A 26,560-nucleotide genomic window follows, 5' to 3' on the forward strand; every position below is an offset into this window, starting at 1 on the left:
TTAGGTATATCTCCTAATGCTATCCCTCCCCCCTCCCCCCACCCCACAACAGTCCCCGGTGTGTGATGTTCCCCTTCCTATGTCCATGTGTTCTCATTGTTCAATTCCCACCTATGAGTGAGAACAAGCAGCATGATACTTTCTCACGATGCTCGGCAGTGGCAGTGCATTGTAGCTCCATCACTCAGGTGATCACCAGAGTCAACAACTCCCACTGTACAGTGTACTGTGTTGCCCAATGATTTTGCCCAGCTGAAAGCTAATGTAACTGTCCTGAGCATGTTTAAGTTAGGCTAGGCTAAGCTATGTAAGATGCTCAGCAGGTTGGGGATTGTAAGTTGCATGGGCAACTTACAATATTTTCAACTTATGATGAGCTTATCAGCATGTAACCCCTTTGTAAGTCAAGGAACATCTATATATGTGTACTATCCCAGTTATCAAACTGTACCTAATGGTTACCCACCCAGGAGGAAGACAACTATGCTGCCTAGAGGCTGGGTTGGCAGAAGGCTCACAGGAGAGGAAGAAGAGGGGACATCTGAGCTGGGTGTAGGGGAATCAAGGGGATGCTGTCATCTAGACAAAGGGTAGTAGTTGGGGAGGGGATATTTTAGGTCTCAAGCTGTGGCCTGTGAGGTCAGAGTCTTCTGGAGTAGGGGTAGAATTTGTCCAGAGCCTGTGTAGTGTGTGGGGTGGTAGTAAGAGTGGAGAGAAAAATGGTGAGATAGGAGTAAAAAAAAAAAAGACTTGAATAAGATCGTGAATGACCTCAATACTGAGTAAGGGGCTTATCAGTAAAATCACAATGGTGGGAAGGAGCCAAGGCAGGCTTTGAAGTCAGAAAGAGCCATGATATATTCATTCATCTCTTCACTCATTCATTCATCAAATACATATTGAGCACTGAGGATCCTGCAAGGAGCAAAGCATAACTCCTGCCCTCATGAAACTTGTGGTCTGGGGCAGGGGAGACCAGAATTTATGAAAGAACCACATGGATAAGTCCATCAGTTAAGACCAATGATCAGAGTGGTGAAGGAGAAGCCAGATGCTGACTGAGAGCTTGGGAGTGAAGAGGAAGGGGAAACAGAGGAGGTTGGAAACCAGGCTGTAGGAACTCGGCCATGTGGATGAATTGGGAGCTTATCTCAGCTGCCCAAAGCCTTTGAACTGCTTTAGTCGAGGTAGGGCTCAGCCTCTGCCTTGCTGTGGACCTTGGGCAGTGCCTCCTGCCGGCTCAGTCTTGAATTTCTCATCTGTACAATAAATAGGCAGGACAAGGCCACCTCCAAGGCCCATGCAACTCTTTCAATTTCCTCCCTCCTCCCTGCTGTCCTTGCAGCCTGTCATTTTAGAAGAGGCAGCAGAGTCAGTCTTAATTTCACGTGGTGTTTCCTCCCACGTGTCTTCCTGCCTTCCTCTTCAGAAACCCCCCTGGCCTCCTGGCCACCTTTGTCCTTCATCAGCTGAGCCTGGTGAGGGGTGGGGGGGTACTGACATTGAGGAGCCTTCCTGATTGCAAAGGCACAGGATCCTGCTGATGAAGCCCCCACTCCTTGAAGGCTGTGTGTTTGGGGGGGCCCAGGGAAGCCAAGTCCTGGCTGTAGCCTGGGACCCCTGCCGGGCATCGAGGGTCAGGCTGTATGAACTGATGTGGTGTGAGCCTTGTGTGATGGCCAGAGCACCGGGTCCTGGGCCCCAGTCTTGGCTCTGCCCTTAACTTGCTGTGTGTCCCCCGGGCAGTCACACTCATCTCGGCTTCTGACTTGTAATATGAAGTGGTTGTTCCAAAGAAGTCATTTGATCAGCAATGTAGAGCTCTTTTTTTTTTTTCCCAGGAAAACCTTACATATAATCCTGATATATAAACTAGATAAAAATGGAGTTGCTTATCATGGTGGGTGAGGGTCTGGGGACCTGCCCCCTTCACTGGTCTGACCCAGGGTTCCCTGGGATGGATAAGGTAGGCTGGATGGTCTCAGGGTTCCTTGACATGTTGGAATCCAGGAGCTGGAGGAGGCTTCTGCAACTGTTTCAGGGCAGAGAATGATGGGTGGGTGAGGCTGGGGACAGCCCATCCTGGTGCCCACTGGTACCCTCCCCTCCTGCTGTTGGTCCAGGGCACACAGTCTGGAGCAGCCTCTGGGGATAAGGAAGAACCTCTCTCCCACTCATATGTGCCTGCGGCTCTGGGAGGAGTGTCTGGTCTGTTGGGCCCAGTCCTTGTCACTGATCTCCAGGGCTCTTCTTTTTCAGAGGCATCAGGATCCTTCTCTCCGTCCTACACCCCCAGCTTGATGGAATGCAGAAGGGGAGGGGAGAGGAGGGCAGTGGAGCTGAGGCTGAGGCAACATCTTGAATTATTTTGCAAACATGTTGGGTCCACCAAAGCCCAGCACACATCTTGTCCCCGGCACCCTCTCCCTGGATGTGTGAGCCCATATGTTCCTGGGCAAATGTGCTCCATCTGCCTGGGCTGCATTTGCAATTAGCTCATCAGGATGCTGTTCTCTAATAGCCCTTTGATGTCCAACGAGCCTCCTAAGCCTGTGTGTTGCCTTCCCTTTGAAGCAGGACATCATGTTTTGCCAGAAGTCAATGAAACGCCCTAGTAGAACAGAACGGTTTAATTCCCTCCTCAGATACAAGGCTGAGAAAGTTCAAACAGGCTTCCGCCCATGCCTGCTGTCCCAATCGGCCTGCAAGATGCCCATATTGGAGGCCTGGCAAGGCCATGGCCCCTGGGGCTGGGCCTTCTGAGGAAGCTCTGGCCTCCTCCACCAGGGAACATGCCCAAACGGCCTGGTAGCTATCACCTGGCCTTGTATCCTCGGCCTCCTCTGACTGAATTTGGATTTGTCCATGACCCTGATTCCTGAACTGGGTCTCACCTTGACTTGCTGTTTCCCTGGACTTGGAACTGGCATCAGGCTCTGGCCCAGCCCGGGCTCCTCACTCAAGCCCTGGTGTCCCATGCAACTCAGCTTGGCTTGCTTTGGGCTTCAGAGCTCCCATCTCAGCATTGACAGCTCATGGCAACCCCGCCCATTGTGTGTCCAGGGAGCATTCCCCCAGGGCTGGCTGGGGGTCGCAGGGTCAAGCCTGACCTGAATGACCTGGTCACCAGGCACTGGTTCTCACACTAGCATGAGCACCTGCTGCTCACCTGATCTGAATCCATCTGCTGTCTCAGGAATTTCAGAGCCTTGCAAACTTCCCTTCCCTGGTGATTTTTGGGAGTTGCTAAGGGTGTGGTTCCTTCATGCATTTTCGATGCTGCTGTCTTTGTTGCTCACTAGAGCTGCTAACAAACCCAGTACTAGGGACCCCTGGCTACACCAATGTCCACTGTATAGGGCCAGACCAGTATTACTGGCTACTGCTGCCTCCTAAAAGTAAGGCATGCCCAAGCACAATGCAGCAAGCTGTTCTTGGTCTCCCAGCCAATGTGCCAGCCTGCTCCATCACCCACTGCTTGGATGAGAGCTGAGTGGACTAAGCTACCAACCTGGAGATGCAGACCCCGTCATATGCCTTGTGTAATTAGATGGTGCATATTCCCTGACTCAGAGTCACGTTGGTGTAAGGGTGGAGAGTTCCATAACCCAGTTATTTGGGTCCCAGTGAGTTATCCTTTATCGTTTGTTTGTTTGTTTGAGAAGGAGTCTTGCTCTGTCGCCCAGGCTGGAGTGCAGTGGAGTTTCAGATGGATTCAGGCTCACTGCAATCTCTGCCTTCCGGGTTTGCCTCAGCCTCCTGAGTAGCTGGGATTACAGGCGCCTGCCATGGTGTCCAGCTAATTTTTGTATTTTTAGTAGAGATAGGTTTCACCTGTTGGCCAGGCTGGTCTCGAACTCCTGGCCTCAAGTGATCCACCTCCCTTGCCCTCCCAAAGTGCTGGGATTACAGGTGTGAGCCACTGTGCCTGGCTGAGTTATTCTTTTATTGATTCATTCACTCAACAAAACTTTGTTGATGTCCCACTAGGTGCTGGGCAAACAGATGAACAAATCTCACCCATCTGCCCTCATAGAGCTTACACTCCAGTAGAGGAGACATCACATTACACAAATAACAAGAAATGACCAGGGGAGATCAAAGTGAGGATGAAAATATAACAGGGTGATAGGACTAGGAGCAACCAGGGGACCAGTTTAGGTGACGTGGTCAAGGGAGCTTCCCTCAGGAGGTGACATTTAAGCTGAGACTTGGAAGATGAGGAAAAGCCAGCCAAGCAAAGCTCTACAGGGACAGCATTCCGAGAGGAGGAGGCAGCAGGGAGAGGCCGGGGCTGAGGAAGAGACTGGTAGATTCAGGGGTCAGAAAGAGTGCCGGTGTGGCTGGAGCATGGGGAGGGAGAGGATGTGGAAGAGGATGGAGAGGGAGAGGTTGGTGGAGGCAGCTCACTGAGGGCCTTGGGGACCAGGCTGAGACGTTTGGACTTTGTTCTAAGTGGAAAGGAAATTCAGTGGAGGGCCTTGGGCAGTGTGATCCATGATTTTAGGAGGCCATGCTGGTTGCCTTGAGGAAGGGGCATTGTGTATGGTGTCTAGTGAAGGGGCTTGCTGACCAGAGAGACTGGGGCTGGATATAACTAGGTCAAGTCATATCTCTTCTCTAAACCTTAGTTTCCTTATCTGTACAATGAAGACAATAATTCCTACCTACTAAGCTGGAGCATGAGTGAGGAGAGAATAGGAGCATAAAACTATATCATGAAATATGTACTCAGAATAACTCTAACAATTGAGGGTAGCTCTTCTCTTTTAGTTTCCAGAAAACCAGAGTAAAAATACAACAGGTTGCCTAGTAGTAGGAGCAACCATTTTCCTGGCCCTAAACTTAGAAAGGCGTCTGCCACTGAAGTCTTGGATGCCTGCCCCTTACTTTCCTCCCCGTTCTGATGCTCCTGAGACCTCCTGATTATCCTTGGCCACTGGCCAAGACAGGCTAAGCCTTAAAGGCTGCCTTGGAACAGACCTGGGGAGAGAGAAAAAGATGTAGGCTCGAGGAAACCAGCTGCTTGTGGCTTTGCTGTAAACTGCAGTCCACCTGTAGGTTTGGAATATCTGCCAGTGAGCCGCCACCCTCGGCTTTATTTCCCAAGGCTGTGCCCTGGTCAGGGGCTGGCAAGAGGACCTGGTGATGGTTCTGAGTGGCTGGACTGAACCTGGCTCTAGGCACTGGTGTTTGCTGCCTTTGGATTATTTGCCTTTGCAAATAATCTCTGTGTGCTGTTGGTAAAGATGGAGCATTTTATAATGTTAGAGAGCTGCCATGGGGTGGGAGCCTGACTCCTCTTCTGGTTTTGCCATTTAGGAGCTGTGTGGTCTGGGGCAAATCATGTTCACCTTTTGGGCCTCAATTTCCTCATCTGTAACCTGGGATCGGGATATCTTTCCTGAGACTGTAGTGAAGTCAAAGATAGGCCCCATGAGGCCTGGCCACAGAAGATTCCACACATGGCTCTTCTTTCATTAATAAATATGACCACAGTTGTATAACAACAGCCAAATTATGAATTAATGATTTATTGCCTTGTTGGTTTCAAAGATAATCAATTGTCGATTAAGGCTAGATCTTGGCCAGGTAGGTGACTTTTGAGTTCTCTCATGGAATGGCTTTTAAAAATTAATAGCTTTAAGGCAGCTGTAGACATAGCCTTCTTAGGTCTTCCCAGCAGAGACAGAGGCTTCAAATGCGGGAAGATTATGGCAGGAGAAGAGGTGGCTCCATCTTCCTTGTGTCTGTGGCTGAGTGGGAGATCCTGCTGGGCAGGGAGCCCGTGGTTGCCAACCTGCAGTTGACACTCTCCAGGCCACTCTCAGCAGAGAACACAGGGTATGGCACATAGTAGGTGCTCAAAGCAACTGAGCATTCAAACATGAGTTCATTTACCTCTATGGTTTAATCAAGGCACAGCCATGTCCTTTAAAAATAAACAAATCAAGCATAGAGATACAATTTAACAATCACCTGATTCAAGTCTTTTTTTTTTCTTTTTTTGACAGAGTCTTGCTCTGTTGCTCAGGCTGGACTGGAGTACAGTGGTGTAATCTCGGCTCACTGCAGCCTCTGCCTCCTGGGTTCTAAGCGATTCTTCTGCCTCAGCCTCTGGAGTAGCTGGGATGACAAGTGCATGCCACCATGCCTGGCTAATTTCAGATCTTTTGTTTAGTCCTCTTTTCTATTGTATCTACTGCTTAGATTTTATCTTTAGCGTTCACAACCCCCAACACATTCACACACTCTGCACACATCCTCAGAGAGTAGTAGGGCGGAGTGATGAGGCGCTCATTGCAGGTGCCCACGGTTTGCTTCTGGCCTTGCACTTCATGGGCTGGTGACGTTGGGCAAGTTACTTAAGCCCTCTGAGCCCCAACTGCAAAATGGATATAAACATAACATGCACAGCTATTGTTGCAAAGAGAAGCACGTAAAACAGTCCATGTGGTACCTGGCACGTGGAAAGTCTTCAGTAAATGTTGGCCACTCATCCCACAGTGTCCTGCATATGTACATGTAGGCCAGCACTCAAAGAAAAGCACGTCTAACATGCAGATGAGAATCTGCAGGCTTTGTTTCTCTGTGAATCTCTGAGTCAGGAGATGGGCAGGGTTGTGCCTGGGCTGCTGTCTGGGGAAGTTGGGCCTGGCTGGTGCTGTGCCTTAGTCCTTGTCTCGAGGTGAGGGGTATGGCATGTGGGGGCCCTGGTGGTCGGGTCCCAGCAAAGGTTTGTGTCTGGGAAGAAATAAATGGGAGCCCTCAGCAGTCCCTCATCCTCTTGTTAGGCTGCTGTGAAATAAAAGCTAGCTGGCTTTTGTCTCTATCGAGTGGTCTTTTATATGGAGAGATAACGAGGGGACAATTAATACAGCAATTGGGAGCAACCTTTGAAGCCCTGGTAATTTCCCTGCCTTATAATTATCAAACAATCAGGGGTTTTCAAGCTCCCAATTACATCACAGTCAGAACCAGAGACAGAAAGAGTGGACACTGTAGCCAGAGGCCAAGGGGACCCAAGAAAGGCCACAATCTGTGACCCCAAGGAGATCCCAGGGGTGGGGATGGCAGCAGAAAGAAGGGTCTGGGTTGGAAAATGAGCCTCCTGCTGGGTAGCAGCTGGGCCAGCCTTGGAGAACACCAGATGCCGTTGCTGGTGGAAGAGGGCCTGGGATGGAGCGTCTGGCCCCAGCGTTGGCACACACCTCGGAGAAGCAGGCTCTTGGCAGGCCTGCTTCCCCAGCTTGGCACACCCTGGGACCAGAAGCCAATCCTGAGCTCCATCTGGGGGAATCAGTGTCAGCTGGGTTGGTCCCTTGCCTACTTGCCGCTCACTTGCCGAGGGCCCTGGACAATGCCTGACTCCTCTCAGGCCTCTGTTCTTGTGCAGGCAGCAGCCCATTGCATCTCTAAGCCTCTTATAAGATCAAACACTTGGTGATTCTGACTTAAGCAGTATTAGGGAGAGAAGGCTCAGTTTTTCCTTAGAAGGTCAGTTCCTGGCATGGAGCACCCATCATGGTGGGGCCCTCCCCAAGGGCGATGGCAGCTGCGGTGCATCAGGACAGCTGCGTTGGTTCTTTACAGCTGGGTGCATCTGCCCTGGGTTCAGCCGCTTGGAAACTCTTCGTGAAAGAGTCTCCTCCTGCTCCTTCATCATTAACATAGCCTCCACTTATGGAGACCTTGCTGGGTGCCAGGCTAGAAACTTCACCCCACAATCCAGTGTGAGCCCAGCAACAGTGCTTACAAAACAGTCACTATTGGATCTAATTTATGGAGAGAGAAGAGTGTGTCATGAGGGTTTGTAACTTACCCAATGGTCACTTTTCCCTTAAGTGGCACAAACGGAATTCATACCTGAATCTATCAGACTTCAAAGCTATAGCCTCACCCTCAGGCCACACTGCCTCCCCTAGATGGTTAGAAAACAGACGGGACCCAAGCTGGCAGCCCCAGAGCACAGGCATCTCATGCTGCAGGAAGTGTGCTTGAAATGCTGTCCCTGGCCCAGCCACTAGGCTCTGGTCCCCACACTGTCTCTGGGTTGTGGACAGCTCTGCTGCAGCCACCTTGATAAAACTCTACCATGTCCCTGTCTTTGTGTCACCTCCTTCGTGCTCAGGACACTCCTGAGAGGGAGTGTCCTGCCAGCCAATTCTAAATCCCATTCTCCTGTCCAGGAAACTGGATAAAGGAATCTCCACTCCCTGGACAGTAGGAGGGATTTCAAACCCTGCACCTAACATACTTTGAGATCTTCCCAGATGGAAAGTGTTCGGATGCTTGGAAAAGAAGTATGTCTGTCAAGTTGAGATTCTGAAGACACGTCCCCCACCACGGCCAATGTGGGGTCTGGTTCATGGTGTCCACAGCCTCGCACCTGGGCTGCATGGTCTCCACCTGAGATCCCAGCTCCAGCTTTCCTTTATGGAGGGAGACGTTAGGGACCAGAAAGGGGAATGCACCTGCAGAAGTTCACACAGCTGCTTAGTGGCTTTATGATAATAAACAAAAATTCCTATCAGTGTAGACTGAGCTTTGGTTCTATGAATAAGAATGGATTGTCTTATGGGGCAGCAGAGTGGTGTGGAGTGGGTGCTCAGGGCAGGAGGATGGTGGTAGACAATCTCCAGCAGCTTGTTTACAGTAATCAATAGCCCCCTCAGCTGGACTGAGCCCTTAATCAACTGTCCACCCTCAGAGGACAGCAGGAGTCTCATGCTTGCATTTCTGAATTCTCCCCTTCTGGGAAAGCCCCAGGCAGCCACCATTGCAGACCTGCTCTCAGTGATTAGGGGTGAGTGATGCCAGCACCGTGTGGGTTAATGCCGCTGGGATAGGGGTATGCGCTGGCTGGTCCACGGATGGACGGCAGGTGAAGGGTGCTTTATTACGATGTATGACCAGTTTCTTGGCTGCTTCATCATCTGCCAGTGTGCAAGCAGAAGCTAATAAGCAATTCGTTCTATTTTGCCCCTGAGGGTGCATCCCGAAGAGGGAAGCTATTGATTTTTAACACTAGACACATAAACTCCAAGCTAGTTCTTGTATTCTTTGGTCCCTGGCAGTGCCCTGGTGGGGAAAGCCAGCCATTTCAGTCATCAGACACACGCAGCCAAGTGAGGTGGTAATAAACTCACCACCACTGGGGCCAGTGTGCAGAGACCCCTCTCTGCTGAGAGACCTTTTTATTCTCTGCCCTGGTCCTGATTCCTGTGGTGCCTGGCCTTGTGGCCTGGCTATCATTCAGGTCCACTGCCTTTCACGGGCTTGGGGGTCAGGCTGCTGAGCCATGAAAGGGAGCAGGGTCAAGAGTGGGGAGAGAGGTCCCGGCTAGGAACAGTAGAAGCGAGCACTGGAGATAGGTTCTGACTCTCAGACGTGACAGCACAATGGCCGTGGTTATCATCCCCTACACACCCAGTACTCATCCTGTAAAATGAGGGAGCCTACAGCCACCCTGTATGAGTCCGGCTGTCATCAACCCCGGGCATCTGCAGAGAGGACTGTACATTAACACCACAGAGAGTGGCTTACCTTGGGCATTCCCGTGCTGACAGGTTGGATGGCTACCTTGCTAGTTGTAGTCCCACCTGCTCATTTTACAGATGGGAAAACTGAGGCCCAGGAAGGCAACTTAAAGTGGGTCTTCTTGTTCCCTGCCCCAGTCTCTGTCAACCCATTCTACTTCTATTTCTTTCTCCAAAATATCAGCCCTCCGATCAAACACCCAGAATGTTTCTCCTATTTACTTATCTGTGCTTTCTAAATTGTCTTAATATATCTCACTTTTGTAATTAGAAAAAGATAAAAACTATTACAAAATGAAAATCCATTGCCATTTTTTTCTTTTAAAGAAAATACAGAAAAGTAAATATCGACATTCAAAAAAATATGTTTCACAAGTATCAATTATATCTAGGTTATGATTTTTACAATTTAAAACAAATTTTAGTGATCATTTCCAATTTCCTGCAAAAGGTACCTAAACTCAGCCCAACACCCAAAGCTTCCTCCTGTCTGTTCTTAACCACCCTCCTCCCAGAGCATACACCCTCTGCTCACAGTAACCCACTGACTGCTCTGCAACCCTACTGGCTGACATATCCTGCCCTCAACTGCTATCTCTTCACTCTGTCTCTTTCCTCTTTCAGGTAAAAGTGCTTTTGAATAAACGAACAAATTGTTCTTAGCAATAAAGTCATTTCTTCATTTCCCCTGGAGGTAGGCAGTGGTAAAATAATGGTATTGAGGATCCGACTTTCCCTCAGTCCCAGCATCATCAGCATGCTGCCCTGCAAGCCCGTAGAGTTGTTGCTTCATAGTCACAAAGTGGCTGCCATGGCCCCAAGCATCAGCTCTGTGCTCAAGGCAGGAAGTGGAAGGGGCAGCACCTGGAACTATCCTCTCTCTCAGCAGAACAGCAAAAGCTTTCCCAGAAGCCCCAGTTGGCTTTCTGAGATGTCTCATTGACCAGAATGCATCATGTGACCTTTTCTAGCTGCAAGGCAGGATGGGAAAGTAAATATCAGCCAAAACCAAACAAGATGACTTACTTGGCCTAGACAAATCATGATTCAATCCTAGGGATAGGTCACACTGTCACTGAACAAAACAGGTTTTGACAGCAAAGAAGGGACAAATGGCTTTGGAGGAGGTATTTTCTGGTGACTTCCTGGACACCATGGTCTGTGACTCAACATCTCTGTTCTTGATCTTACCCACATCCACATGGGTAATTCCAGTTAGTGATTCCATCAATTTCTCATGATAGCCTAGGAAATCAGAGATCTCCTTATTTCCAATAGCCTTCATCCCACTCTTGCCATAGCCATCCTTCCTTCTTACCAGCAATGGCCAGCTCTCTGCATGGCTCCACTCCCACTTTTAATCTCCTCTTACGGTCTCCCACTTCAACCTTCCATCTTTCCATATCTTTTCACCCTGAACTTCTGGTTTTGCTTGCTATTTGTGTGTTCGTTTTTCTCCATCTATCCTTCCTTTCCCCTAGCCTAGGGTCACAACCCTTTTCTTAAAGGGCCAGACAGTAACTACTTTAGAATTTGCAAGCCACACATTCTTTGTTGCAACTACTCAACTCTGCCCTTTTGACACAAAGGCAGCCATAGATATCACATGAACAATGGGCATGAGCATGTCTGATAAAACTTTATTTACAAAAGCAGGCACTGATTGGGCCTCAGGCAGAGTTTGCTGATCTCTGCCTATTGCTTTCTCCTGCCTGATTCAGCAAGTCCCCATGGAACGTTACCTCCTCCACCTAGTCCCCTCCACATCTTTACCCCATACTTTTGTTTTGTTTTGGAGACAGAGTCTTGCCATATTGCCCAGGCTAGTCTTGAACTCCTGGTCTCAAATGATCCTCCTGCCTGGGGCTCCCAAAATGCTGGGATTAAAGGCATAAGCCACTACACCCAGCCTTTACCCCATACTATTGATTGTGCTATAGTGAACCTTTAAAGAGAACATTCTGAGTGCCAGGCTTTAGGCTAAGTGCTTTACCTATGAATTGGGCAATTCCATTTTGCAGGTGGTATCCAGAGGAGGCATAGAGTAACTGGCTCAAAATTACACAGTAGAGAGTGGACTTGAGGTGTCTCTCTGCCTTGAACACACGCCATTAGCCCCACTCCTCTCCCTGCTCCACTCCCCCTTGGGGGAGTGCCTCCTGCCAGGATGAACCCAGCTGTCCCTAGGCTACTGTGAACTGATAGCAATGGCCAGAATCTTGCCTGAACACCTGGACCCCAATCTGCTCATGGCCCCAGTGTCAGCTGGGCCCTCGGCAAAGCCAGCTGTCCCTACTTGACTCTACTCCACCCCACTCTAATAAAGACCACCCTTTTTCTACCCCTCATCCCTGTGGTCTCATGTCCTATGTCACGGAGAAAGCTGAGGCCATCAAACAAAAACGCTCTGTCCACTTCTCGCCTCCCTCCCTGCCTGTTGGCTGTGTGTCAGCCCCCTTCCTCTCCTGCTCAGAGGGGGCCTCAGCCTCCCCCAACGTCATGGAACCCACCTTTCCCTGCCTCCTTAGGGATCTGTCTTCATTAACTGTTACTAATTTTTGTAGAGACCCTTCACCACTGTCTGTAATCCTGCCACAGTCTCTCATCTGAAAGCAACAAAACAAACGTGAAAAATATCCCTCCACTCAGCCTCCCTTCCAGATACTTTTCCTTTCTCTCCTTCCTGTCATAGCCAAGTGTCCAGCATAACAAGAGCCTGCTCTCACAGTCTCTTCTCTTCCCTCCCATTCCCTCTTCAACCTCCCAGAACCATGTGCTCCCTCTTGTACTTCTCCAAAATTGCTCTCACGGGGGTCACTGAGTCACCTGCTAATTGCCAAGTGCGGTGGGTCTCTCGGTGCCCCTCTTCCCCAACCTTTCTGTGGCACACAACCTGAGAGGTTGTTTGCTGTTTCTGGACAGTTCCTCCCCTGGCTCTGCCCCCTGCCCTTCCTCCATGCTCACTCTCAGGGTCCCTTGCTGGCCTCTCTCCCCACCCTTTGCCTTAGTGTTGACTCTCACAGGTTCCTGGTCACACCAGTCATTGGGCAATGTCTCATGGCTCTCTTGGCTTCAATTATCATCCATCTCTGGCTGTCTCCCAAATGGCTCTCTCTAGTCCAGTCCTTCATGCTGAGCTCCAGACCTAAATATCTGGAGGCTTCTAGAAATTTGCAGCTGAATCCACACGGCCAACACTGAACTTATGATCTTCTCCCCTTGAACCTTCTCTTCTTAGAAACCTTATTTCCCGAGTGGCCCCAGTATCAACTCAGTTACACAGGCAGAAATCGAGAACCATCCTAAGATGATCTCTCACTCAGTCCCCATGTCACACTGGCCACACCAGATCCTGTCAGTTCTGCCTTTTTCATATCTCCAAATCCAGTCCATCCCTTCTTCCTTAATTCTAGCTTATGACTTTTGGGGATAATCCAATTGTTTGACTTAGTCTCTATACTCGGGCTGCTGGTGAATATCACACTGAACTGTGTGGCTTCCGTCCCTTGAGATTCTGGCCTCCACCTGAACAGTGTGCTCCCTGCACCCCAGGCTTCTTTCATTTGGGGTTGGTCAGCTCCTCCCCTTTTCTCTCAGCCTATGACCAAAAGACCTCATCTCTGCAGGAGCCTGATCTGCCTTGAGCCCTCTCTGCTCACCCTCAGAGGCCGCTGCCTCCTATTTCACGGGGAAAATCCAAAGCTCACTCAAGAACTTCCTCTCTTTCTTTTTTGAACTATCATTAATTAGTTTAATATTGAATATGTCATCACACCCAGTAAACAATTCAAATATTAAAAGTGTAAGTGAACATATAACTCTTCTTCTTCCTGGAGACATCTGATACTTCAGTCTCCTTGGCAGGGGAATGGCTGTTACAAGCTTCTATATTTTTTTCAGAAATGTTGTTTGCACAAACGCAAAAATGGGAGTACTTTCTAGCCTGAGTGATCGAACACCGTAACCCCATGTGGCTATTTATTAATTTATTTTTTTGAGATGGAGTCTTGCTCTGTCGCCCAGGTTGGAGTGCAGTGGCACGATCTTGGCTTATTGCAACCTCCTGCCTCTGCCTCAGAGTAGCTGGGATTACAGGCGCCCTCCACCAGGCCCAGCTAAGTTTTGTATTTTTAGTAGAGACAGGGTTTCACCATGTTGGCCAGGCTGGTATTGAACGCCTGACCTCAAATGATCCGCCCATCTCAGTCTCCCAAAGTGCTGGGATTACAGGTGTTAGTCACTGTCCCTGGCCCCGCATGTGGCTATTTAAATTTAAATTGATTTTGGTTAAAATTAAAATTAGAAATTTAGTTCTTCAGTCATACTACCACACTTCAAGCATCCAACAGCTACTGTGGGTGGTGCCTACTGTATTGGACAGTGAAGATCTAGAACATTTTCATCATTGCAGACAGCTCTAATGGGCAGTGCCTGGCTGATATTGTTCTGTACCCAGATTAAAAAAAAACTATTTTATATCAGAGATGGTTCCTCCACTCCACTCATTCTAATTATTGCATGTCCTTAACTGTTTAGCCAGTCTCCCAGTGAAGAACACTTAGGGGTTTCCAGGCTTTTGCTGTTACAAATAATGATATCACAGACATTTAATCACACTCGTATTTTTGTCCGTGCACAAGTGTACACACAGAATAAATTTCTAGAAGTAGAATTTCAAAGTCAAAGATATGCAAGTTTTAAAATGTGTATTGGAAAATTGTGTTCCCGTGCAGCTGTTCCCTAACAGTGGGCACCACTATTTCCCTGTGACTTCTTTAACAATACACATCATCAAGATCTCCAGTCTTCATCAAATTCAGAGGTGAAACATTATATCACACTGTTGTTTTACTCTTCATAGTTAAAAGAATGAGAGACTATAAGTCATTTATATGTATTTTTTCCTGTGAAATGTTAGTGTCTTTCTCCTTTCTTTACATTGGATTACTGTTATTTTTCTTTTTTGTTGATTTATACATTTTTTCTTTTCTTTTCTTTTCTTTCTTTTTTTTTTTTTTTTAAGAGAAAGGGTCTCTATCTCTTGCCCAGGCTGGAGTGCAGTGGCATGATCATAGCTCACTGCAGCCTCAAACTTCTGAGCTCAAGCAGTCCTCCTGCCTTAACCTCCAGAGTAGCTGGGACTACAGGTATTTTCCACCACACCCAGCTAATTTTTTTTTTTTTTTTTGAGACAGAGTCTCGCTCTGTTGCCAGGCTGGAGTGCAATGGCTCAATCACAGCTCACTGCAACCTCCGCCTTCTGGGTTCAAGAGATTCTCCTGCCTCAGCCTCCAGAGTATCTGGGACTACAGGCACATGCCACCACATCCAGCTAATTTTTGTATTTTTAGTAGAGATGGGGTTTCACCATGTTGGCCAGGATGGTCTCAATCTCTTGACCTCGTGATCTGCCTGCCTCAGCCTCCCAAAATGCTGGGATTACAGGCATGATCCACTGCGCCCAGCCCACACCCAGCTAGTTTTTAATTTTTTTGTGGGGATCTCTCTTTGTTGTCCAGGCTGGTCTTGATCTCCTTGCCTCCAGCAATCCTCCCCCATCAGCCTCCCAAGTCGCTGGGAGATTGCTAAGATCTTTACACACATTGGTCTGTTGCCATCCAGGTGCTGATTATTTCCTCCTGGTTTGTCTCCACTCCTCTCCCTTGCCAGGGTGCAATGTTTCATGAGGATACAATCAACATTAGCAATATTCTAATGGCTTTTGGATTTTGTGTCTTAGAAAAGCCTTGTCTACTCCAATATTTCAAAACATTCCCTTGCATTTCCTTTCAGTTCTTTGTTTATTTTTTTATCTCCAATTTGATCTCTGTGGAGTTGATTTTCATGTAAGGAGTGAGGTAGAGATCCACATATTTTCCCAGATGGTTAGCTAGCCTCAAATCATTTATTGAATGATGCTTCTTTCTCCTAATGAACTAAAATGTCAACTTAATTATATGTGAATTGCAGAAATCTTTCTGTACCTTGGTTTCTAGATTTGTAAACTGAGAGTAATAAATTAGGGTTGCTGTAAAGGTGAATGAGATAATTACAAATATGCAGAATAGTGCTCTGCACATAGTAGGTGCTTGATAAATCTTTACTAAGATTTCCTCCAGATGTATATGATCTATTTCTGGATCTTATAGTCTATTCATTTAGTTGGTGTAGCGGTCAGCATTTGAAGTTGCAAACAAGGAAGCCTACTCTGCCAGTTGGAGCAGAAAAGGAATTTTTTAGATTGTTGGGTGGCTCACGTGGTCTCCAGGAGGCCAGAGAATCAGACACGGTGGCTGTGCAGCCAAGAAGCCTGCATTAGCCTCCCTTGGGGATTGCTCTGGGGAGGACACCACTGCTGCTGCCACTGCTGGGCACACGTATGAAGCTGGCCCTGCTGGCTCTGGGCAGTGGCCATCAGGAACTATACCATGGCATGCCCCACCAAGAGCCTGATGTCTCTGCTGCCTGCCTCATCAGACTCAGATCATATGCAGGTCCTGCTTCTCCTGTTGCCCTTTCCTGGATCTGAGGCTCACATGGGGGAGGCTGGTTGGCAGAGCACAGGTCACACACACACCTGTGTACTGGCTGCAAGGGTGACTGACAAAACGAGTTCTGGCCTAGGCTCTGACCTCGGCTCTGCTCTGTTCCTACTCCAAATGTAGGAAGTATTCAAAAGACACTAGGTGGCTACAAATGTGACAAATGTCCATTATAAACTGTCTATTCACAGGCATGGCTTTCTTGCTGGTAAAATGATGCTGTTTTACTATCCAATACAGTTGGTTTCCTTTTTTTTTCAGAAATTTCTCAGCTCTTGTTATATATAGGATCAACAAGTTTAGTTTAAAAATCCTGTTGGTATTTTTGGATCACACTAATATAGATTAATTTAGAGAGAATTGGAATCTTTACCATATGACTCTTTCAATCCAAGAGCAGGGAATATCTTTCCATTTATTGAAGTTTTATTTTATGTCCTTCAGTGGATTTGAAAAAAATTTTCCCAATCGATTAAGCACGTTTTGTGTTAAATATATTTCTAGGTATTTTATCTTTTTAAATTTTTACTGATGATGGGATCTTTTGTTTTCTAATTGGTTATTATTTTATATAGGAAAGCTAGTGATTTTTATATGAATTAATTCTTACTAGACACTTTTAATGTTTTAACAGTGTTTAAAACCTGGGGTTTCCTCCTGTGTTTTAGAAGTATACAATCAGATGATTAATAAATGATAATTTTGCATCCTTATTGCAATATTGAAACTTCTCATTTGTTTTCTCATCTTGCATTGGTTAGTAGATGGGAAACAACATTTAATAATATTTGTTAAAATGGGTATTACTGCCGCAATAATGCTGCATAATAATCATCAAAGTTCAGAGTTCAAAGCAATCATTTATCCTCATTTAAGTGTCTGCAGGTCGACTGAGGGTTGACTGATGCAGGTTGGCCTCGGCTGGGCTTGGTTCCAAGCTGCAGGTTGGGTCCAGGTCTGCTCCATGCATTCCTCAGCACCTTCGGACCATCTTGCAAACTCTAGCCTCTACTTTTCATGGTAAGGATGGAAATGTAAGAGTGGTAAGTGGGAACAGAGGATGCTTCTCAAATCTTAGACTCAAAATTGGCACTCTCATTTATACCACTTTCCACCACAATCCACATAGCCAAATTCAACATTAGGGGGATTGGAGGAATACTCTGTCTTTAGGAAGAGAAACTGCAAAATCACATGGCAAATGACACAGATACAGCAGGGTGAAGACTTGCACAAAGATGTAAGCGACAACACTGGGCACCCTTTACTTGTCCCTGACTGATGGGAATGATTCTAGTGATTTGTCACTAGAAATGATCCTGGGTTTTAGCTTGAGTTGTGATATCTCAATCCATATGATCCTATTTTGTTAAAAGTTCTTAAATCATGAAACAAAGTAGGATTTTTGTCAACTTATCTTTTAGTATATATAGAGAATTGTATGGTCTTCTTATTGATATTTTAATACCATGAATTATATTGATTCCTTCATAAAAAAACCATCCTTGCATTATTTAAATAAACCCCACATGGTGTTAGCATATTACCCTTTTAAAATATATGTTCTGCTTGCTAATATTTTATTTAAAATTTTTGCATTCATAGTGTCTTAAAGATCATACTATAGTCTTTTGTCTCACCCTTTTGGCTTTTGTTTTTACTGTTTTGTTGGATTCTTAGATTTAAGTTCTCTTCTCCCTCTCTACAATATTCTGGAGCAGTTTAAATAGCATTGAGTTATCTGCTTCTTGAAATTCCGATGGATTTTTACCTGTAAAGGTGTCTACAACTGGTGCTTTAATGGATAGTGGCTTTTTGACAACACTCTCAATTTCTTCTCTGGTAATTGGACTATTTAGATTTCCTATCTTTTCTGAGGCTAGTTGTCACCATTTATGTTTTTTCTTGAAAATCACCCATTTGTCCATGTGTTCAAATTTATTTTCAAAGCATTGAGCTCAATAATTGATTACAATTGTTTTAATTTCTTCTATATGGGGTAATTTCCCCATTCTCATTTCTAGTTATGCATATTTGTGCTTGTTTTCTTGATTAGTTTAGCTAGTGGTTTTTCTATTTTCCAAACCCATTCTCTGCTTCTCAGAAACTTGCTCCATGCTTTATCCTCTCTGTGTCCTGTTCTTTTCAAGTGTTTCCCCTTCATCTTTCCTAATAGCTCATAATCATTCTCCAGCTTCTTCAGTCTCGAAGGCCTCCAAGTCCAAATTGCCCCCTCTAGCAGACGACTGATAGCTTTATTTTCCAAGGCTTCCTGGGAGTGCTTTCCTAATGTCCATACCGTAGAGTATTTCCTGAGTGTTTTCCAGAGTAATTTCATAGAATTACTGCTCAATGACAGCATCTACTTTTGTCTTCATGACTCCAATTAAACTGCTCTAGTTGAGGTCACCTATGATCTTCCTCACAGCTAAAGTCATGGGCACTCACATCTAGTTACTTTTCCTGACTTTCTGTGAGATTTGCCAATATTGACTATTCTCTCCTTCTTGAAATTCACTCTGCCTTGTTTCCGTAATGCCTGCTCTCCTGTGATGCCTCCTATTTCTCTGTCTGTTTCTTCCCACTTCCTTTAAAAAAACACATCTCTTCTTCTTCTTACTCAATACATGTCTGATTCTATATCAGGACCTCACCTACACATGCGTGTCTTAAGTGACAGCTCATATGCTGATGACTCCCCAAACTCTATCTGCAGCTCAGACCAGAGCTCCATTCTCACTCTCTTGACATGTCCTTTTGGGCACCCTAGCTCTGGACTTCATTATTCCCCCCTTGAAATTGGAAATAACCTCCCCTCTCCCCATGGTCTCCTTTCTCTAAAAGAGCGCCTTCCATAATATCCTTTCCTGGAAATGTTCTGAACCACAGGCCTGCCATTTCACTCCTCTACCTAAAACCTTCAATGGCTTCCCTTTGCTTTTAAGAGCAAGGTCGACCACTTTGGCTTTCTCCATGACCTCCAGGCTCTCCAAGCGTCACCTCTTGGCCTGCCTGCAAGCACCTTTGCTCTAGTCATCAAGTCACTTGAGGTTCTCTGATCATCTTATGATGCTCCATGTTTCTGGGTATTTTCTGTGCAGTTTCTACTTCTTGGAATTGCTTTTCCACAATTTTTTCCTGCTTTTTGCAAAATTCGCTTAAGATTTACCTGCTTTGAAAAGTTGTCCCTGACCCCTCCCCTGGTCTGATTTTGATGTCTATCTTGGGAGAGCCTTCTTCTCCCAAACCCAGTTCTCCATCCTCTGCTATATTCTAAAACCATTTCCCTCTTGTCTTCCAGAAGGAAGTCATCTCTGGAGATAAAGAGAGTGAGCCCAAGCCACAGAAAGAAAAGGAGAATGAAGACCGGGCGCTGTGGCTCACGCCTGTAATCCCAGCACTTTGGGAGGCCGAGGCAGGTGGATCACAAGGTCAGGAGATCGAGACCATCCTGGCCAACATGGTGAAACCCCATCTCTACAAAAATACAAAAATTAGCCAGGCATGGTGGCACACACTTGTCGTCTCAGCTACTCGTGAAGCTGAGGCAGCAGAATCTCTTGAATCCAGCAGGCAGTGGTTGCAGTGAGCTGAGATCATGCCATTGCACTCCAGCCTGGGAAACAGAGTGAGACTCTGTCTCAAAAAACAAACAAACACCAAAAGAAAGGAGAATGAGCAAGGGCCTTGGAGTTGTACAGACCAGAGATGGCATAGCACTATGACACTGGTCTCTCTGAGACTGTTTCCTTATTTTTGAGGTGGGGGAAAATGAATAATCCTTGCCTGCTGTTGCTAAGGTTAAATGAGATAATGTATGTGAAGGTGCCTTCCACATGGAAGTTAAGTTTTTAAAATGTACCTATTTCTTTTTTCTTTCCTCAGTGATTTTCTCTACTGGGCTGCAGATGATTTATTAAAAGGTTGCCTGGACCAGAGTCCTTAAGGGAATTAAGAAGTTGGGGAGTAATGACCACATCAAGTGTTGGTGAGGATGTGGAGGAACTGGAACTCTTACACACAGCTGGTAGGGATGTACAATGAAATGACCACTTTGGAAAACAGTCTGACAGTTAAAAAAAAATTTAACATACATCTATCACATGAGCCAGCCAATCTACTTGTAGATATTTACTCAAGAAGAAAGAAACATGGCAATACAAAGACTTGTACATAATGTTCATAGCAGCTTTCTTTGTAATAGCCAAAAAATGCAAATGTCCATTAATAGGGAAATGGATAAACAAGTCATGGTATACCCATAGCATAAAATACAACTCTGCAATAAAAAAGAGTGAATGATTGATATATACAAAGACATGGGCGAATCTCCAAAAATTATGCTAAGCAAAAGAAGGCACACAAAAAAAGCACATGCTGTGTGATTCCATTGATATGAAACTGTAGAAAATGTGAACTGATCTACAGTGATATAAAGCACATCATTGGTTTCCTGGGGACAGGGTCAAGGGGCAGGAGGGAGGAATGAAAACAGGGAATGAAGAATCTTTGGGGTGATGAATGTGTTTGTTATCTTGATGGCAGTGATGGTTTCATGGCTTAAACATACATCAAAGTTTATCAAATTTTACATTTAAAATATGACATATAGTTTATTGGAGCCAATTAAACCTCAATAAAGCAGTTAAAGAAGAAGAGTTCATGGATAAGACAAATGTAGCTGCTACTTGTCCAATATTTCTTCCCCGTTTCTTTAGCTCAAGGGAACCCCAGTTTTGTTTCGGTGGCAGTGCAAATGGATCACAACTGGTCTAAGCCACTTATGATCATCCCATTACCCACTCTGCCTGTCTCCTTTGCATCTGGGACTGGCCATATAACCTAAGTTCACAAAGACCTAAGATGACCTAGGTCGGCTGGTGATGATTCTGGGAAAGCTTTGGCTCTGGCAATATAAAGGGGGCTTAGAGTGACTGTTGCAAAACTTTCCTCCTCTCCTTCCTGCTTGGAGTTAGAACATGATATCTGGAGCTGCAGCAGCTATCTTGTCACCTTGAGGGCAAGGCTGAGAGAGCTGTAAACATGCTGGCCTTGGTTTCATGCAGCCTTTGAGCAGCTACCTTCCTCTGGTTTTGATGTGCAAGAAAAATGCTCCCTATTTGTTTGTTTCTATGCTGCAAATAGTTTTCTCTTACTCGTAGCTGAATACATTCTCACTGTTATAACTGGGTTGGTGTTTCAGTTATTCACTGCTACATAACAAACTGTCCTAAATTTAAAGCATAAAACCACAACCATTTTTAAATTCTCATGGTCCTTTGGGCCAGGAATTTAAAAGGTATTCCAGAAAAGCAGGAATACCTTGTCTTTTCTCCATGATGTCTGGGGCTTCAGCTGGAGATGGCTGCAGCAAATCGATTATAGCCAGGTGTCTGGGGCTGCTATGAGATTTGCTAGGGCTGGGATGTCTGCAGTGGCTCTTTCACTTACATGTTTGGTGCGTGGGCTAAGGCAGGTAGAGCTCTGTCTGGCATCACTTTCTCCATGAGGCTTCTTTGCATTGCTAGCTTGGGCTTCCTCACAGCATGGCTGTCTTGGGATAAACTTCATATGTGGTGGTTGGCATTCCTCAGAGCAAGTGCACCAAGAGGGGAAGCTCTTTTAAAAGTTCAGCTGAGATCCAGCATAGCTTCACTGCTGCTTAATTCTACTGTACAGAAAAGCCACAGGCCACTGAGATTCACTGGGTGTAGGAATTCCACTTCTCTTTAAGGGAATGGCATGCAGATACAGGGAGGGGAGGAGGGGATGGCAGCTGTCCTGGAGACAAGATGGGAAGCAGCTGTGAAGCACACAGGTGTGTGAGGTCTGCTTCTGGCTGTGACTCCTCCTGTGACCTGGTGTGCACACTGCCCACTTGCAGTTTTCAGGGCAACATCCAGACTCCTGATCTCAGCACAACCTTCCATCTGGCCCCAGCCTTTGGCCTTGTGGAACTCCCTGAATATTTCTTACTGCCCCCATGTGCCCTTTAGCCTCCAGGCCTTTGAACCTGCTGCTTCTGATGCCTGAAGCGCCTCCCAATCCCTTCGCTTTGTGATCTCCTACTCATTCTTCAGGCCTCAGCCCTGCTCTTCCCTCTTCTGGCAGATTCCCTGATAGGCCTGGTGCAGGTTGGGCCCCCCTGACTCTGAGTTCACACATCAGCCTGACCAACCTCTCCCAAACCCTCAGTGCGTGTCTTCTGGGTGGTCTGTCTGACCGCTAGAATGGGAGGACTTTGAGAACTGAGACCTGTAGCCTCCATCTTTGTACCCGTGTTCCCAGCACAGTGCCTGGTGAAGAGTAGGCAGGCAGGCAGGCACTGTTTGTGGAAGAAAGGCAGGAAGGTTGCGGATCTATACAGACTATGGCAAGGGATTCTCCCGGGGGTTCCCTGTTGGCATCCTCTCTGCTCCCAGCCTTCCTGGGAATAGCTGAACTCCAGGGCTGTCACTCTTACACCAGAGCCATGCGGAAATACTCAGTGGCTGTAGAACAGCATGTGTTCAGCCCTGGCGGGGCTCAGGAGCTGTCAGCAGCCCTCCTCACACGCTACCCCAGGGCCCAGGCTGCATTTGTCAGATCAGCTCGTATGCCTGGCTGATAGGTGGGGAGCCCTGCCTGGCACTGCAGTGAGTGTTCCTGATGGATCTCTGGGGCTCTCGTGCTTCCTGGCTTCCTGTGGAATCCAACACATTTTAAAAACACCTGTTTGGCACCTGTTTGGTGCCCAGTTCGCTGCTGGGCAGTGAGGAGACAACAGAAAACCAGATAGGTAGCAGAGCAAAGGCATGGAGGTGAGAATGAGAGGGGCTGGAGGACAGGGAGCAGGCTGCAGAATGGGGAGCTGAGGTTGTGGAAAGTGGTCAGGACATGGCCAGCCCCCAAGATCTTCTGCTCCAGCTGGTTTTCAGTTCACATTCCCTGCACGTCCATCGTGGCTGTTCCCAGCAACTCTTCTAATGGGGGATGCTCAGGCCTTACAGAATGCTGCATGTGGTGAGCGCCACTCCTTCCTTTTCAACCACAGGAGGAAGTCTGGTCTTTATCCTAAGAGCAATGGAGAGACACTGAAGAGTTCTTTGTAGGGAGCAAGATTAGCAGATTTGGGTTTAGAAAGGTTGCCCAGGCTGCAGATGGAGAATGGGTTGGAGGAGACACGAAGGAGGCAGGAAGACTGTGGGAGGCTGTTCCAGGCTCCTTGAGGACAGACTGTGGTGGCCTGCAGCACGTGGGGGCTGCAGGGATGGGGAGACATGGAGGGATTCCAAGGGTGTCTGAAATGTGGACTTCCCAGGGCCTGTTTCTGGGAGGTTGGGAGTGAAGAGGGAGAAGGAGGCATCAAGGGCAGTGCAGGATAGGGTGGGGGCTGGGAGTGCTGAGTCACACGGAGTAAAGGAATGCCACGGTGAAAATGGTGAGGCCAGTTTGGCCTCCTCCACTCATGCTTGCCTGCCTTGCTTTCTATGAAATCTGCAGTTAATGAATGTGTACTGATTTTCCTGGATACTGGGGCAGGTAAAGGAAGACCTTTTCCCATATCTGTGCTGTGAGTGACCCATCATCTACCCTGTAGCTCCATGAAGGTCAGTGCCATTTGTGAGCACAGAACCTACATTTTCTTTGTAGGGTGATTCGGCATGCACACATGAGTCACTTCGGGACGTGGACTCAGGTAGCATGCTTGCTCTGTGTTAGGAAGCTTTCCTGGGGTATCACTCTGTAATATGTACACGTGTAGGTATACAGATGGATGCATATATGTATATGTATATATGTGTGTGTGCGTGTGCTTGTGTGTGTGTATATATATGTATATATGGAGAGGCAGAGAGAGAGCATGCATGCACACTGGGCAAGGGAAGGAGGCTTCACAGAGGTTTTGAAGCATGAGTAGGAGTTTGCCAAGGAGATAAGGGATGAAGAACATTCTAGGCAGATGGAAAAGGAAAAGCAAAGGCATGGAATGGAGACTAGAGAGCTTAGAGAGGGCAGAAGGGGAATGGCTGGAGGGGAGTGGGAAGAGAGGCTGTGGTCAGGTCGCAAAAAGCCTGGAATGCCACTCTCCAGAGGCCGAGTTCCACCTTGTAGTATACAGGAGGACTTGTGGGTTTATTTCCTAAGTCATCTTCATTTCATTGATAGTGTGTTAATTTCACAGCATGTGTTAAGAAGGATTCTGAGGTGGCAACATCCCCTCTGACTGCAGGGTGGAGCCTGGTCACTAGAGATTTGCCACATCTGCCGTAGGACAGGGAGAGCCACTGGAGGAAGGGACAGGATTGGGGTGAAGGAGCAGGGGCTTGGGATGTGTGTTGTAGAGGATCCACTGGAAGCTCTGGGAGCATGAGTCGTAGGGAGGCAAGGCTGAGGCCACGCTGCCAATGAGCCAGCACTCAGTTTAAAAATATCTGAGGAACGAATGAACCGCAGAGTGTCTGCACGGCAAAAAGTAGACTTTATTGTAGCTGCTTCTGTAATGAGGACGTGCAGGAGGAATAAAGAATTTCCATGGTAAACACTGTCAGCCTTCCTCTCCCCTTTAGCAAAAATATCAGAGTGAAAAAAAAATACATAAAACATGCACACACACACACACACATACATAAAGCAATGACCCCACCGAGGGGCACTTTCCTTCTCCCCTTCTCTACTCCCTATGAAGTCAGAGCATAATTACTGAAAAGCATTTTTGACTGAATTTTAGATGAGCATTTTGACAAAATATAATATTGGAAACAATCTTTATCAAACATTCATGTGTAGTGTGAGAGATAAAGCCCGGAATCCATAATTCATACGGCGTGTGTATTACCAAGTGTGCATGAGAGGCTGAATTTCAATGAGGCAGCCTGAACAATATTTTCTGCCAGACGCGGGCTTTCATCATTTACATTATTCACTAGGTTTTCCAGAACAGTAAATCTTAAATATATATTTGTGTTGGGAAGAGCTCGTGTGCATGTCTGTATACACACAGAGGGACGCACACCCGTTTGGGCACGGAATTGGCGGATACGTGTTCCAGCTGGAGGGGCACGCAGTGACAGCAGGGAGCCTCAGTGTGGCGGATGCCCAGAGCTCCTTCTGGAGGACGGCCCACGTCACCATGGACTCCACAGCTCACTGCACAGGCATTAAATCCGCCCACCCTGTGGTCTCCATCTTCAGTCCCACCCAGCACCTCAAGTGGAGTCCTAAAATAAAATACGACTGAGTGCGGGCATTGCTCCAGATGCTCAAGAGCAGAGCTCCTCCAAGTTCACCCTCTGCACCATTCAGGCAGTCACTGTACTGAGTCTCCAAGGGCTAACGTTGGAAGGGACGCTTATAAAGATTGTTGAATTTTGTCTCATTGTGATATGAGTTGGACAGCTAGTGGAAGAGCCTCTGCTTGTATACAGTACAGACAGGAGCACAGGGCCTCCAGCATTTTCCCCACTCCATCTCCGGAGGGTCACACTGCTCAGAGGTCTTCCTTGGAGGTGAGATTGGGCTTCTTCTCATGATCACTCACTGTTGCTGTGCCGGTCCGTGAGGTCCCGTAGCACAAGTCTGCTTCCTGGAGCACAGGCCTATCCTTCAGAGCTCCAAGTGTGGCATCGCATCGTGGGATCATCCTTTTCCAGGCCTTTGTTCCTTCAGCCTTTCCTCACATCGCTTGTGTAGTGGATGCTGGGGTGCACTGCCCAGATCTCCTCTGGGGACCGAGGAGCTCATTCTGCTGCCCAGAGTGTGGCCCGCTGCTGGCTCGAGGCTGAGTCCCTCCTCAGGAGTTCCCCTGAGCAGGGGGCACTGGCTCCCCTAAGGTCTTGCCCCTCCCCACATGTGGGGGAGGAGGACACAGCCCAATTGAATGACTGGTAGATGCATTCTCTGAAAAATCATTCCCAGCGATAGAGCCCCCGGGGCTTGGCTGAGGCCTGTGCTGCAGCTGCACTGCAGTTCAGCCTCTCTCTGCCTGGCCTGGAGTCTGTTACTCCCCACAGGTGTTGATCCCCAGACATCCCAATACACTTCCTGCGTGTAAGTCCTCATGGCAGTCCCAGGGCACCAAGCCAAAGAAGGCCGGAACTAGGAGTGGCCTGAGGAAGTGGAATCTAGCTAGGATTGTGGAGCCGGATCACCTGTTGCCCATTGGGCACTGAAGACCTCATCACAGGCTGGAGGTGGAGGGCTAAGAGCTCCAGGCCCATAGTTTCAACCGTGGGTGCAATGGCTGGCTTTTTCTCTGGTGAAAAAACTGGGATGGAAGAGAATGCAGGGAAGGCTGCATATTTCAGGAACTGGAGAGGACTGGGGAAATTAGTAATTATAAGGACAATGAAATTGCATGGCTCTTACTGAATGCAATCAATGGATTGGAAAAAAAAACAATAAAAGGCTGTAGGTGATTAATTACCACTTTAAGGCAAAGTGTGCAAGTTGTGGGCTTCCTCCGTGACATAAAGAGATGCACTTGTCCAGCAGTGGAGA

Source organism: Pongo abelii, chromosome 8 (genome assembly GCF_028885655.2).
Source record: "Pongo abelii isolate AG06213 chromosome 8, NHGRI_mPonAbe1-v2.0_pri, whole genome shotgun sequence".
Taxonomy (NCBI): Eukaryota; Metazoa; Chordata; class Mammalia; order Primates; family Hominidae; genus Pongo; species Pongo abelii.